A 17,244-nucleotide genomic window follows, 5' to 3' on the forward strand; every position below is an offset into this window, starting at 1 on the left:
CTGCAGGGAGAGTAAGTGCATCATCTGATTCATAAAGAGGTAGATGGGAAATGTATCTGCATTGTGCTACATCGTCAGCTCTCAGTGCCAGCTAGGATTGCGTGCTATGTTGTCTCATCTACGGACGTACGAGCGTGGTGGTGATCATGGCACAATACCCAGAACAGCGTGTACGTGGCACCCATCTGAGAACACCCCTGTATTTGGGGATCTGCTCTGCGCCCTTTAAATAATGACAAATATTGGAAGCGTCAGATTGTAACTTGTGCAGAGAGCAGCGATGAGGACAGATCTGCGGTGCAGGGGCAGAGGTTTCCAGAAATAGATATTCCAGGAGTCCAGGTATAAATAGACGGAGCAGCGATATAAGGATAGAGGAGGCGACGGGATTGGCTGCGGCCAGCAGGAGTCATACATCAGCATCATTTGTTGCTAGACAAGCATTCTGTGCTTCTAGTCATTGTTATTAGGAGACAACAACTACCACAGGCCGCAGTTATGTATGGAGTCCGTAATAGCCGGACCGCGATCAATACACAACTAAAGACTTCACTGCAGGGTTTACCATCATAAATATAACATGGCGATCATACTACAATATCAATAACATGGGGATCACACTGTCATCATATCTATAACATGGGGATCACACTGTAATCATATCTATAACATGGGGATCACACTGTAATCATATCTATAACATGGGGATCACACTGTCATCATCTCTAGAACATGGGGATCACACTGTAATCATATGTATAACATGGGGATCACACTGTAATCATATCTATAACATGGGGATCACACAGTAATCATCTCTATAACATGGGGATCACACTGTAATCATCTCTAGAACATGGAGATCACGCTGTAATCATCTCTATAACATGGGGATCACACTGTAGTAATATCTATAACATGGGGATCACACTGTCATCATCTCTATAACATGGGGATCACACTGTCATCATCTCTATAATATGGGGATCACACAGTAATCATCTCTATAACATGGGGAGCACACTGTAATCATCTCTAGAACATGGGGATCTGGTAGGTTGCCCCTAGGCTGCAGGGCCTGTCAGGGCAAGACTGGCCATCGGGCACTTCTGGCAAATGCCAGAAGGGCCGGTCCCTCTATTGGGCTGCTCAGTCACCTCCCTCTTCAGCATGCACGTCAGGCAGCATTAGCTTGCCGTGCACACAGAATCACGCTGCACTAAACCAGCAGGACTCGCTGTCCCGCTTTGTCCCTCCAAAGCCCAGCTCTCCACCCGCTTTCTCCCTCAGCAGCTCCACAGCCCAGCTGTCTCCCTCCGCAGCCCAGCTGTACATCCACCATCACACTCTCTCCTTCTGCAGCCCCACTCTACAATCACCGTCCCGCATTCTCCCTCCACAGCCCTGCTCTCCCCCTCAGCAGCCCCGCTCTCCACTGGCCGTCCCCCTCCGCAGCCCCGCTCTCCAATGGCCGTCCGGCGCTCTCCATCCACATCCCCACGCTCCACCCACCGTCCCGCTCTCCATTCGCCATCCACATGAGGTCTGGCATTGTCCTGCATTAGGAGGAACCCAGGGCCAACTGCACCAGCATATGGTCTCACAAGGGGTCTGAGGATCTCATCTCGGTAACTAATGGCAGTCAGTCTACCTCTGGCGAGCACATGGAGGGCTGTGCGGCTCTCCAAAGAAATGCCACCCCACACCATTACTGACCCACTGCCAAACCAGTCATGCTGATGGATGTTGCAGGCAGCAGATCGCTCTCCATGGCATCTCCAGACTCTGTCATGTCTCTCACATTTGCTCAGTGTGAACCTGCTTTTATCTGTGAAGAGCAAATGCCAAGCGTCCTGTACGGTGTTGGGCTGTGAGCACAACCGCCATCTGTGGATGTCTGGCACTCAGACCATCTTCATGGAGTCAGTTTCTAACCATTTGTGCAGACACATGCACATTTGTGGCCTGCTGGAGGTCATTTTGCAGGGCTCTTTCAGTGCTTCTCCTGTTCCTCCTTGCACAAAAGCTGAGGTAGCAGTCCTGCTGCTGGGTTGTTGCCCTCCTATGGCCCCCTCCATGTCTCCTGGTTTACTGGCCTGTCTCCTGGTAGCGCCTCTAGCCTCTGGACACTACGCTGACAGACATAGCAAACCTTCTTGCCACAGCTCGCATCGATGTGCCATCCTGGATGAGCTGCATTACCTGAGCCACTTGTGTGGGTTGTAGAGTCCGTCTCATGCTACCACGAGTGTGAAAGCACAACCAACATTCAAAAGTGACCAAGACATCAGCCAGAAGGCATTGGTATTGAGATGTGGTCTGTGGTCCCCACCTGCAGAACCACTCCTTTATTGAGTGTGTCTTGATAATTGCCAATAATTTCCATCTGTTGTCTATTCCATTTGCACAACAGCATGTGAAATTGATTGTCAAACAGTGTTACTTCCTAAGTGGAGAGATTGATTTCACACAAGTTTGATTTATTTGGAGTTATATTCTGTTGTTTAAGTGTTCCCTTTATTTTTTTGAGCAGTGCATATAACTGTACTGTGATCTCTTATATGTTCTGCAGAGCTGATATCTACCAGTATATGGTCACGATATGGCAGTAACACAGATCTTGGCCTTTGTAGAGATTTTTGGTGGCTTAGTGGTTAGCATTGTTGTTTTGCAGCACTGGGGTCCTGAGTTTAAATCCTACTAAGGACAACATCTGCAAGGAGTTAGTATGTTTTCCCCGTGTTTGCGTGGATTTCTTCCGGGTACTCTGGTTTTCTCCCACACTCCAATGACTCATAGGGAATGTTTTAATCATAGAAGAGAAAAGAGCCTATAGTTCCCAAATGTAACCACATTGTATTCAATAAATGCTATTGGCCAAGGAAGTAGTTTAGAAAAGTATATATACAGCTTTATTAACATTAGATACAAAAAAAAATAGGCAAACAATAAGTGCAAATAGTAAAATCAGAATCACTGGACAGATAGAGCAAATGATGATGCAAACAGGCAGTGGCCGGCAGTTCGTAACTGCAGGATGCTCAACATGTATCAGAAATATACAGATATCAACTATGTTATATTAACAATGTATATAAGAGCATCCACAACATAAATAAATATAAAAATGGGCAGGATCCACATAGTACCAAGGGGTTATCTCCTCAAAAGGTGTATACTACGCTAAAATCACCAGACCGAAAATAATAATAAGTATATACATACACCCTTGAGGAGAGGGAACCGAGTCAAAAGCATGTGCAATAAAGGTACATCTTACCCATAGGACACCGCCAGTCACTGCACCGATACCCCAACGTGCGTTTCGCTGCTGCTACTTCGGGGGGCAGTATGTTAATGTGCCAAATCATCACGTTATATATCCCAAACAACACCCAGAAACAAGTAACGTGCAGTAGGAGAGGTCACATCCAGCCGCATAGAAGGAGCGCATGGGGGCGGGGCCACACACCACCCTATCATCTCACTCGGCGTCAGGAGGCAATGCAACATGGGAATGGTTGTCCCATGAAGAGAATTACATCGCTGCACAGAGACGCCTCACGAGACGAAGGAGGGAAGAGGCAACCGCGCGCATGTGCAATCAGCAGCAGGAAGTGACCAGACCGCCATGTCAACTACAGGTAACTGCCAGGACACAGAGGAAAGCCTAAGGCTTCTTTCACACTAGCGTCGGAATCTCCCCGTTGCAATGCGTCGGAGAGAGATTCCGACGCTAGCGTTTAACGCTTTGCACAATGGGTGCAGCGGATGCATTTTTCCGGCGCATCCGCTGCCCCATTGTAAGGTGCGGGGCGGTGGGGGCGGAGTTCTGGCCGCGCATGCGCGGCCGGAAAAAGCGGTCCGTCGGGAGAAAAAAACGTTACATGTAGGGTTTTTTTTTCCGCCAAAGCACGACGCATCCGTCGCAAGACGGATGCGAAGTGTGCAAATCCGTCGCAAATGCGTCGCCAATAGAAGTCTATGGAGAAAAAACGGATCCTGCAAGCACTTTTGCAGGATGCGTTTTTTCTGCAAAACGATGCATTGTGACGGATTTACAAAAAACGCTAGTGTGAAAGTACCCTAACAGGTGAATTGCGTGAACCGCATATATACACGAACATAATAACGATAATAGTAAAGCAACATAATGATTCTGTAACAACCATAAATAACAATCTAATATAGTCCACACAATTACACATCCAGATAAAGTTGCTGATCGCATGTGATCAGGTGTCCAGTAGAGATGGCGTAAAGGTCAGGATGACGTTACTTGTCCACAGAGTGCCATTCATAGTTGGAAGATAATATAATATAGAAGTCCAAAAAACTTTGTCCAATGGAAGGAACGCTATAAAATTAGTGAAAAAACACAAATACACACAGATTAAGTAAAAAAGATAAAAACAACAACTCCAGATGAACAACCAGTGAAACCATCGCTATATAGTAAAAGGGATCCCTGAACAGACGCCTCAAATTATAAGAAGGAGGAGAAACTAATTTTTTCATTCAGCCCTACAGGGGTCATAGTGTCGAGCGTAATGATCCACCGGCACTCAAGCTGCGCCAGCCTGCGTTTGAGATCACCTCCTCTAATCCCATGACGTAAACGATCAATACCCCGGACCTTCAATAGGTCCGGGCTGCAGGCATGGTGCAGCCTAAAGTGCCGCGGGATCATCTTTAACGAGGCTACATCAATAGAGGACTATGCCGCTTTAATATCCCTTACGTGCTCTCTGGTTCTAATACGCAATTCCCTTGAAGTGAGGCCTACATACACTAGGCCACACGGACATGTGGCGTAGTATACAACATATTCGCTACTACACGATATGTACTCCCTGATTTTGAAATTCTTTTTACCATCTGACGACTTAAAATCCACCGCCTGTATGATATTGCGGCAGGCTGCACACGATCCACATGGAAAACAGCCCTGCTGGGGCGTGCCCGTAAAAAATGGAAGGGAAGGAGTTGCCACATAGTGGCTCCTGACCAGGAGATCCCTCAAGTTGCTACTCCTTCTTGCTGTCTTCAGCGGTCTCTCGGGGAGCAAACCCCCAATCACAGGCTCAGTTTTAAGAATTGGCCAATGTTTATTCAAGATATTACGAATAGTATTCCACCTGTTGTTATATGTAGAGATGAACCTGATCTGGTCAGAGTCATTCCTATCCCTCTCTGAGCCTGTCAGAAGCTGGCCACGAGCGGATGTCTTAGCCCTATGGTATCCCTTTTTGATACACCTCTTACTATAACCACGTGCAGGAAACCGGTCCCGAAGGTCCAGCACCTGCGCCTCAAAGCGCTCGGCCGCAGAGCACAACCGCCTGATACGCAGGAACTGCCCTATCGGGACCGCCCGTACCGTGGATGGAGAGTGGGCTGATGAAGCATGAAGGAGTGAATTTACTGAAGTCTTCTTCCTGAACACATTGGTCTGAACCACATTGTCATTACCAACAAGAATCTGGATGTCCAAAAAGTCAATTTTTCTGTCATGATATTTAAACGTTAGTTTTATATTGTAATCATTTCTATTAAGAAACGAAAAGAACATAGAGAGATCAACCTTCGGCCCTTGCCAAACAATCAATAAATCATCAATATAGCGGTACCAACCAACCACTTGGGAAGCGGCGCATGCGCCATCACCAAAAACCTCCCTCTCCCAAAGACCGAGAAAGAGGTTAGCGTAGGATGGCGCACACGCCGCACCCATCGCGGCACCGCGTTGCTGCAAGAAAAAATGGTCTTTAAACATAAAAAATTGTGAGACAGTATGAATTTCAATAGTTCAAGAATCAGAGCCTGCAACATACCATCCAGATTACTTGTGCCCAGGAAGAATTCCACCGCCCTCACTCCATGTTGGTGCGCTATACAAGTATATAGGGAATCGACATCCGCCATGACCAGCAACATGCCGGGATCAAGGGTCAGGCCATCAAGTCTCCAAAGGACATCGGTAGTGTCTCTGACGTAGGAGGGAAGCGTCTCAACCAAGGGATGCAAATGATGATCAATAAACCTGCATATTGGATCGCATAACCCTCCCACGCCAGAGACAATGGGGCGACCAGGTGGCGCCACCGGGTCCTTAAGGATTTTGGGTAAAAAGTAAAATGTCGGAATCGTTGGAGACTGGACAAAAAGGCCCTCAAAAATCTTCTTAGTGATTACTCCCCGAGAGAGCGCCAACTCAAGAATCCGCAGTAGCTCATTCTGAAAAGCAGTGACCGGGTTGTGTGTAAGGGTAGAATAAGCCTCCTTATCCCTCAGCTTTCTAAAGGCCTCACGTTCATACATCCTGGTGGGCCAAACCACCACGTTTCCCCCCTTCCCCCTTTGTTGGCAGGCTTAAAGACCACATCGCATAATGCCCTTAATTCTGAGAGTGCTTGCCTCTGCATGCCCGTTAAATTATCATTTATCCTCCCAGTGGGGATATTCCTGAATTCCAGCATTACCAACTTGCAGAAAATTTCTACTTGTGGGCATAGCGACAAGGAGGGAAACGTGGTAGACCTGGGAAGAATGGATCTGGGAAAGTTACCTGTAGATACATCTGAGTTTTCTTCAGCTACTGTAGCTCCTCAAGAATTCGTAGGGCCTCCTGTTCAGCCCTGGTATTAAGGTCCGTACTTGATTGATTCTTTGAATGCAATTTTTTTAAAATCAATTTTCTTGCAAACAAGAAAAGGTCCTTTACTGTGGTAAAAAAATCAAAATTATTGTTAGGCACAAAAGTCAAATGCCGAGTGAGATGATAGGGTGGTGTGTGGCCCCGCCCCCATGCGCTCCTTCTATGCGGCTGGATGTGACCTCTCCTACTGCACGTTACTTGTTTCTGGGTGTTGTTTGGGATATATAAAGTGATGATTTGGCACATTAACACACGAAGAAGCAGCAGCGAAACGCGCATTGGGGTATCGGTGCAGTGACTGGCGGTGTCCTATGGGTAAGATGTACCTTTATTGCACATGCTTTTGACTCGTTTCCCTCTCCTCAAGGGTGTATGTGTATACTTATTATTATTATTTTCGGTCTGGTGATTTTACCGTAGTATACACCTTTTGAGGAGATAACCCCTTGGTACTATGTGGATCCTGCCCATTTTTATATTTATGTTGTGGATGCTCTTATATACATTGTTAATATAACATAGTTGATATCTGTATATTTCTGATACATGTTGAGCATCCTGCAGTTACGAACTGCCGGCCACTGCCTGTTTGCATCATCGTTTGCTCTATCTGTCCAGTGATTCTGATTTTACTATTTGCACTTATTGTTTGCCCATTTTTTGTATCTAATGTTAATAAAGCTGTATATATACTTTTCTAAACTACTTCCTTGGCAAATAGCATTTATTGAATACAATGTGGTTACATTTGGGAACTATAGGCTCTTTTCTCTTCTATGATTAACATATTGCTCTTCAAAGAGTATCTTCTATGACTATGGTCTTTTCATATTTTTTGTTCTGGTATGTTTACCTGACTCAGGGAATGTAGATTGTGAGCCCTAATGGGGACAGTAAAGATAACATCTATAAAGTGCTGTGGAATTAATGGTGCCATATCAGTGAGTAAAATAAATAGATAAATATTAGCTCAGCGGGTATATGACTCTTTGCATCACTGTCCACCAGCTATATGAAGATGCCGCAGCAGCACTATGTAGAGCGCAGCATCATCTTCATTATCTGAGACCCAGCTCTGTGTGTGAAATAGCAGCTTTGCCCGATCCTGCACCTAAGAGCAATAAAAAGGACTGAGCTGTAATACTGGGCACAGCTCTATGTTATATAATCGCATACCTCCCAACCGTCCCGCATCCAGCGGGACTGTCACGATTTTGACATTCTCCCCCGCTGTCATGGCCGGGACAAGTATGTCCCGCACTGGTTGGGAGGTGTGCAGTGTATCAGCCGGTCATCCCTGCACCCGCAAAGCCTTACACCACATATTGGCTGCTCTGTGCGCACAGGACCTGTCGTGTTACACTCCCCTCACTTCTTGTGACCTACAGGTACACAAAGATATTATACAGTCACCATGTGACAAGTGGGCCTGTGTAACTTCAAATGCCAGGGCTGAATTTTAGTCCCAGTCCGGCCCTGGGGCCTGGAATGACTGCAACCCCAGCAGCCACCATAGTTAAGGCCTTGCTTGAGACGTCATTTGATGTTAGTACCCCGTGGCAATATTTGTCAAATTGGACTGTTACCATAGTGTTTCTTCAGACAGTGAAAGATATCTGTTACTCACAGGTGCTTTCCATTGTCTGCGAGTAGACAAACAGATGACTTGTTGATGTGAAGGCAGTGGGGGGTGCTGATGAGGAGGGCTTTTTATAGCTTTATTAGATTTTTTTCCATAATTTTCGTTATCATTATAGTACCCCGGTTTTACCCTGCACCACTTGCTAACCATAAATTCAGGCCATCGTTTTGCTGTTGGAGCCCAGCTCTAGTTGGTCTCATCCCTTACTGGGGGTCTTGTTCCTGAATCGTTTTTTTTTGTTAAGAGCCCCTAATGGGGTCCCATTTTCTTGTTTGTTGCGGGGATCTTAGTCTTCTGTGTATATGAATCCCTCTCTGGCACAGCACATTTTATTTCGATTTGTCCCTTTTCTTACTCTCTGACTTTTTCGATTAGCCAGAAATGATGTAACTAGCGTGCTTCGGTGAAACAGAGTAATCCATTTGAGGGAAAAAGCACCACAGTATCTAATGGATCGGAGACTCTGCCGGGACACACTTTAGTAGGCCTGACTGCGAGGGACAAATTGGGTAGATTCACTCACACATTTACAAGGATAATTCCCAGCATATATATGAACTGTATCTATTGGCCAGAATGGACTATGCTATTCTTTGCCTGTGTGAGTATGCATATTCATAGAGTGCCATACATCGAAGACACCTGGCCTCTGACTTATACTGCTGTCTTATGTGTCTTTCCTTGGTGTATATGTGTACCATAATGCCTCTGTTTTAATCTGGGATTTCTGCATTTGCCCCTCTGGATGCTTCCATAGCCAGCCAGATCCAAAAAGTTAGACCACGTTATAGTATCAGTAGTGGTTGAAGATATTGGAGCTGGCAGATGTTTTTTGGGCAATCTGAAGGGACCAACTAACCAAATTCACCAGGATTTGTCCATCAGGTTAACCGACCATCTTGTCCCATTACTTGCCATCTTTTATAGTGAACCTTTGCTTTGGACCCAGTAACAGCGGGCACATGATATCTTATTGACTAAATTAAATTTGTGCTCAGAACATATTGATTGAAATGATGGAACCCTTACTACTCCATCTGTAATGACGCGAAAATCAAGAGTTTTTTTTTCTTTTCTGAGGATAAAATTTCCAAACAATAATAAGATGAAATCACCAATCAATAATGACATCAGCACCAGCTCCTCCAGGATCGAGCTGGAAAGTCATTTACCAGAAAAGATGACTGTGGTAAATACATTAGGTAATTTAGCGTAAGCATTACACGGCCTGCGTGCATTAGTGAGAAGTAGCTGCCGCCGTCTCCGTTCTTCTTACTGTTGCTGAGACCAAGAATGGCTTATCTTCTATGATGCCGTAGACTTTGTGGACAGGGCCCCTTTGACTAACTATGCGCCATTTATCTTCTCCCCCAGTGAGTTTAATTATATGCCCAAAGACAGCAACGTTTGGTCTTCTCATCTCCAAAAATATGACGGAGCAGAGGAAACCACTACTATTGCCTATTGACTTAGTTTACCAATGTTGGGAGACTTCTTTTGGAGTATTACCAATTTTCTTTCTTTTTCTGTTACCTGCTTCCCGTTTCATGAATTGGTTGATTATGTCCATCCATCCCATTAGCAATCATCCTCTTCACCATTGGATATTTTAGTGAATTTGGTATATTTCATGCCCAAAGAACGTCTCCAGTCTGCTCATATGAACGTCAAATACAAATGTAAAGATTATTACCTCAAAGATTCACTTTTTAATACTTTTATATTTCACAATATTCAAGAGACTTCTTTAATCCTAAATATAAAAAAAAAGACAATGGAGGAATGCTATAAAGGCTTCGGAAAAAACATACAGTATGAAGAGCACGCATATGTACGTGCATTGGATAGGTGTAGCATGGTACGTACTATCACAACTCTGTTGCCGCGTATCTCAGGACCAGGTTCTCCTTCCCAGTTCCTAACACTAGGGGCTCCCTAGCTCGCCCTGTTCCACAAATTACGTCTGATGGTGACCCCAGGGCCATGTACCTTAACTTAGCTCCTAAATCCGCCCTCAGTCTGTACCCTTCTCCCACCCAGGGAAGAGGGGAGTAGTAGTGTATCATAATACACCAGACTAACAAGGAATACAAACAGGGATAATGAAAAATATCAAACATACAAATATACCCACACATACAACAAAGGACTGCATTGGGGAGTGGAGGATGGGGTTAAATCAAAGTAGGAGAAGAAGGGGAATTATCACACACCCAAAACTTAGCAACAGTCACAGATAAATCAACCAAACGCCTTCTCCAATAAGAATCATCAACAACCTCCAGCCATGCAGCATAAGCTAGCTCTGACAATAAGTACTAGCCAGTGTCCAGATTATATAGGAGATGGGAATGGCTAACAGTGAACAGCTGAGAGCCTTAATGCAGGAAAGCTTCCACCAGCTCTCAACAGAGCAGATTAACACCTGCAGTGCTAAAAGAAACCTTCACCGTTTAATATAAAGGTCAAGTGCTTCTAATCAGTGCAGGAGTAGGAGAAATCAGATTTTGCAGTCTCCTGGCTCCACTCTGTCACGGTAAACCCATGACAGGTACACAGTGGTGACCAAGCCATTTGCATCCCATATTTTTGGGCCATTTTATCTAAGTACGTTTAACTACATTTATAAAGGAATACAAACTAGAAATGAATGTTTATATTAAAGGAGATGTCCACTGCTTTCATATTGATGACCTATCTGTAGGATATGTTATCAATGTCATGACGTCTGGCCCCCCACCAATGTGCTATAACCTAAATCAGGGGCCAGATGTTAATAGTGTTCAAAGCCAAACAGCACAGCTCCAAACACTGTTTTGTGTGTGGAGGGGCTGCACATTACCTCCTATTCTATAGGATCCATCTCTTACTGATGGGGGCAAAGTTGAGCAATCTCTTGCACAGCTGCAGACAGGGCAAAGGGGAATTCTGCTGCTGCAGCCTGTTTTCTTACATCCTCCAGCAAGACACTGAGGAGGAAGTGGGGGGACATGACTGAACTTATGCGATTCTATGGCCCTGAATCATTAAGGATGGCTTTTCGGACACAAGTCTTAATAAGGAGTATGCAGGAATAAGATGTCCTGAATTAATTAAAAGGCATACGTCACTTAACGAAATTAGCACGCCCTGTTAGTTGCGTGTGCCTCTGTGCTCCTTGCCATAAATATTACTCCAGTGAGAGACTGGAGTAACCTTTCTGGTGTAAGAAACGCTGCCACTTTCCATGTATTTAATTGCCCTAGTGTAGCTACACCCTGTCCCACCCCAGGTTTTTCCTTCCAGCTTAGCCAAGTTTGATGGAGCTGCTTGAAACTAGCGGGAAAACGCCAAAAGATGCAGCTCCGTATCCCTTGCGCAAAAAATTCAAAGTGTTTTATGCCACTTTTCTTGTGTGAACACTTCAATGTATGGGCCACTTTGTATTTGTTTTAATTGCTCAGAAAAGTAGCTATCTAGTCACTGTGTATGTTGTAGTCGGATAAGAGATAGCAAAGTATCATCAAATATTTTCTACCTTGTTATTCAGCTTATACATAAAGCAGATACAAAGCCATCCAAAAGTCACGCTCCCGAGGGCTACTGGGGCTCTCAGGAAAGTCTATGCATATATTTATCTGCTTTGGATCCACAAAGTACACACTTTTCATGAACCATGTTTATTAGCAACCACTATGTTTGGTAGTTTTAAAGTTTCCTCATTTAAAGGGATGTGGTATTGAGGATTTTGATATGCCCTCTTTAATAGTACAGTAGATCTGAGCTTTATGTAGAACATAAGTTTTCCTGGGCAGATGGCAAGAATTTGTGGCAGTGACAATTCACGCATTGTTTTCGGCTCATCCTCATGGCAACAAGGCTGAAGTGAAAAATCTTTCCTTCATTATACACTAGTGTTTCGCTAGCAACAGGATTACTCACAATCCAACAGAGACATGTCACTGTAAACATGCTGCTCTGCCCAGATATCTTCACAGGAGAGGAGGTACAAGTACTACAGGCTAGTAAATGCATGGCACACCGTGGCGAAAGTCAATCGATTTCTGCCAACCATCAACTGGACCACCATCTAATATGTTTGGGACCTCCCAAATATCCCCCCACAGATGATGTTAGGGAAGAAAAGCTCTTGGCAAGTTGCAATTTCAACACCTAATACTCTTCTTTCAGGGAAGATAAGCAGCTGGTGTCACTCACAGGTTTTACCACTGAGGAATGATTTGAGGGCAGTGCTAGAAGCTGAGGGTATCACCCATATTGCTTTTATTCTTTGTCCCCTGACAACCTCCTCTCTCACAGTTAGAATAAGCGGTGGTGGAGATTGAAGCAGAGTGCCAGCGCTGCACTCACCTCTTTTGCAGTCTTTGTCACCATTTGTTCAAGACATCTTCAGAGTGGGCCGATGCAAGGAATTGTAGTAACAGCAGTGCCTTGGTTCCTGATGACGTCTTGTTTCAGGAAGGGCAATAGACGCTGCAGGGAAGCGAGTGCAGCCCCAGCCTCTTGTGACGTCCCTATTAAGACTCCTCTCAAATGAAACATCACAGAAAGTGCAGTAAAAAAAACACATTTAGGGGTTAGCTTTACAGGGAGAAGTGTAGAGTCTTGTATAGTTGTCATGTCTGTGGATTCAATCCCTGCATTCTGTGGTCGGCGTCTCTTTCCGTTGAACCACAGCAGATGCACATTTTCTCTGGGTGTATCAGTTCTTTGTTTCTGTCGTTTTTGAGTTACAGTTGTTTTTCATTTACTCTTTTTGTCTGTCATGTCACCTTTTGGGTGCAGCTTCAAAATATTTCCTATGCTAACATTTCCTGCTGGTGATAGACTTTGATGGATTCATTCACTTAGGCTGGTTTCACATTTGCGTTTAAAAACGCAGCGTTTTAAACGCAAACGCATGTGGTGAAAAAACGTGTTTAAACGCGTTTAAACGCTGCGTTTTTAGATGCATGCGTTTTTGCATGTTTTAAAACAAACGCGGCGTTTTGAAGCGTTTACATGCGTTTTTTCCTGCGTTTGCGTTTTTGAAACGCATTATGAGAAGTGTGGGACAGCTGCCAATCATCAAAATCAACTAGAAAACCCACTATAAACAGAAATAGCTAGGGTTAGGGTTAGGGTTAGGATCCCTAGTAACCCTAGGGATCCTAACCCTAACCCTAGGGATCCTAACCCTAACCCTAGGGATCCTAACCCTAACCCTAGGGATCCTAACCCTAACCCTAACTCTAGGGATCCTAACCCTAACCCTTAGGGTTAAGGTTAGGGGTAGGATCCCTTAGGGTTAGGGTTGGGGGGTGGCTTATCAGTGTGTATTCTTGTGTTTTTCTATTAAAACGCATGCGTTTTAAAATGCATGCAAACGCATGTGCTTAAAAACGCATGCATTTACATAGACAGCAATACGTTTTTTTGCCGCAAAAAAACGCCGCTAGAAATTACTGCATGTTGCATATCTGCAACAAAACGCATGCATAGAAATGACGCATGCGTTGTCAAAATGCAGCAAAACGCATGCAAAAAACGCATGCGTTTTTAATGTTAAGTATAGGGAAAAAAAGCATGCTTTTTTTGCGCTAAAATGCAGCGGCAAAAAACGCAAATGTGAAACCAGCCTTATCTGTAATTTGTGTTGGTTGCTGTAGTTTTGTGTGTGATTCCTTTATTACTTAGGGAACTGCTACTCTAGCAACCCTAGGAGCTGGTAAGGACAATAGAGGTTAGTCGCCATTGAGTAGGGGCGCCATTACGTTATCTTAAGTTGCCAACTTTCCCGGTCAAGCAGGGACAGATCAAGGTCAGAAAAGGGTTTTTCCTCGTCTAAACAGGGACCTGTCAGGTTCTGGTATTTGTCTTACTGGTTTGTACGTTGCCTGTGTGAATGTTGTTTGGCAGTCATAACAATACTAAAACAAATTCTAAAAGTATTTAGGGTGTTAAAATACAAAGTTAGAAAGGAAAATTTAGGTGCCGGACCATCCATTAAGAGATTCCTGTTTATGTTTACATTACAGCTTGTTCAGGGTTGTGTTAGGAGAACCTCAGTAGATGATCGCGCTGTTGATGAAAATAATCTATACAAAGACCAACACTGATATTACCGCCATATGGTGACCATATAATGATAGATACCAGTTCTGCAGAACATGCAATAGATTATAGTAGATTTACAGGTAGTATCTTACAGCTTATGTTCTTTCTGGGGGAGTCGTTAACTTTTCTTGTTTTTTCCAACTTTCCCAGACCCGCACGACAACTTCTCCAGCCAGGAGTAATGCAGAGATTACAACAAAGACACATTTTATTTCTCACATTCCCTGCATCGTGTCCATCTATTCCCAACCTGCACAACCTCTTCATCCTGCTGATACCCCAATGCTGAGCTGTTACCATATGGGTCCCTATTACTGCACCTACTGTGTAGTACTGTGTGCCGTCTATGATAAAACAACCCTCTAGAATATAGTAATGCCCTGTGCAAGTGCCCGCATTTTTGCCATAGAAAGTAATGCCCTCTGTGTGCCCCTTTCATAGTCACAATAACCTGAATTCCCCTATAACAATAAGTGCCCACTTTACATTTATAACAGACTCTATATAGTATAATGCACTTTCCATTGGCCTCTATATAGTATAATACACTCCCCGTAGGCAGACTCTGTATGGTATAATGCACTCCTCATAGGCAGACACTATATAGTTTAATGCATTCCCCATAGGTAGATTCTACATAGTATAATGCACTCCCCATAGGCAGACTCTATGTAGTATAATGCATTCCCCATAGGTATACTCTATATGGCATAATGCACTTCCTATAGACAGACTCTAGTTAAATGCATTCCCCATAGGCACACTCTATATAGTTTAATGCATTCCCCATAGGCCTCTATATAATATAATGCACTCTCCATAAGCAGACTCCATATAGTATAATGCACTCCCCATAGGCCACTATATTGTATAATGCACCCCCCATAGGCAGACTCTATATAGTATAATGCACTCCCCCATAGGCAGACTCTATATAGTATAATGCATTCCCCATAGGCCTCTATATAGTATAATACGTTCTCCATAGGCAGGCCTCTATATAGTATGATGCACTCCCCAGAGGAAGAGTCTATATACAGTAGTATAATGCACTCCCCATAGGCCTCCATACAGTATAATGCACTTTCCATAACAAAAATAAATACAATACTCACCTCTCCTCCTCATAACCATAATAGCTGGATGGCAGTTCAGGGAAATAGTCTCCTTGCTCTGCCGCAGAGTGTAACTGCATGGACACGCTGCACACACCCATACAGTTAACAGTAGCATAGCTTTGGGTGGGCCCCTCACAGCCCGGGCCCTGTGAGATGGCCCCCTCTGCTCTCTCCCTGGTAACTACGCTAATGCAGTCATGTTGCAGCCAGTTGTCATACAGCCGCACACAGAAGAGCTTTTGCAACTTTATGCAATACATAAAAAAAATGCTCATTTACTTGGCTAATTTGCCTTATTATCTGTCCTTCAAAATAATAAATCTGATGGCAGTAGGAGTACTTAAAATTTTTCTAGACTTCATATAAAATACAATAAAATATTTTCCAATAATTCTTGTGTATCTGGCATTCTGTACTTGTAGGTTAATTCCGCCTCATGCAGGATGCTCGATTAATGAGTTTGGCTCCTGAAATGCTGTGTGGTGTTTGGTACAGTCGTACTATGTAGAGCTTGGACCTTTGAAGATAAAAATTCTGTGTACTCTTTTTTTTTTTCTAATATACATATTGCAGCTCACAATGTGATGTGGAGCTGCTGTCTCCAGATATCGTTATGCATTTTATCTTACATTTTATACATAATTTAGCATATTCTGTAAGGCCCAAAGCTCCATTTCTGAAAATCCCCATAATGCCCCAGACAGGGTAAAGACAGAACATCAAATGATATTTGATTCTTGACATTAAAGTTGTGGACTTAAGATGGTTGATGCTTTCTTCTTGAAAAGTCTATTTTTACTGAATTGTATCTGTTCGCTCGGGATAAAGAATAATTCATCTAAAACAGCAGGATTGATGGAAGCAGTGCCATCAGCTGTATGAGAAAGCACAAGAAAGTGAAATAGTAGGCTCACTAGAAGAATTCTTAAGAAAATGCTGAACCTAATTAAAAATATATTATATATATATATATATATATATATATATATATATATATATATATATATATACAGTACAGACCAAAAGTTTGGCCACACGATCTCATTTAAAGATTTTTCTGTATTTTAATGACTATGAATATTGTACATTCACACCAAAGGAATCAAAACTATGAATTAACACACGCGGAATTATATACTTAACAAAAAAGTGTGAAACAACTGAAATTATGTCTTATATTCTAGGTTCTTCAAAGTAGCCACCTTTTGCTTTGATGACTGCTTTGCACACTCTTGGCATTCTCTTGATGAGCTTCAAGAGGTAGTCACCGGGAATGGTCTTCCAACAATCTTGTAGGAGTTCCAAGAGATGCTTAGCACTTGTTGGCCCTTTTGCCTTCACTCTGCGGTCCAGCTCACCCCAAACCATCTGGATTGGGTTCAGGACTGGTGACTGTGGAGGCCAGGTCATCTGGCGTAGCACCCCATCACTCTCCTTCTTGGTCAAATAGCCCTTACACAGCCTGGAGGTGTGTTTGGGGTCATTGTCCTGTTGAAAAATAAATGATTGTCCAAATAAACGCAAACCAGATGGAATAGCATGCCGCTGCAAGATGCTGTGGTAGCCATGCTGGTTCAGTATGCCTTCAATTTTGAATAAATCCCCAACAGTGTCACCAGCAAAGCACCCCCACACCATCACACCTCCTCCTCCATGCTTCACGGTGGGAACCAGGCATGTAGAGTCCATCCGTTCACCTTTTCTGCGTCGCACAAAGACACGGTGGTCTC

At 43.8% G+C, this 17,244-nt stretch overlaps 1 protein-coding gene across 1 annotated transcript in view; it reads left to right on the plus strand.

Moving 5' to 3' along the window:
* Positions 1–17,244, plus strand: part of MMP24 (matrix metallopeptidase 24) — a 301,682-nt gene that overhangs the window by 20,888 nt on the left and 263,550 nt on the right. The gene's annotated exons all lie outside the window — the stretch shown is intronic.

Source organism: Ranitomeya imitator, chromosome 2, assembly GCF_032444005.1.
Source record: "Ranitomeya imitator isolate aRanImi1 chromosome 2, aRanImi1.pri, whole genome shotgun sequence".
Lineage (NCBI taxonomy): Eukaryota > Metazoa > Chordata > Amphibia > Anura > Dendrobatidae > Ranitomeya > Ranitomeya imitator.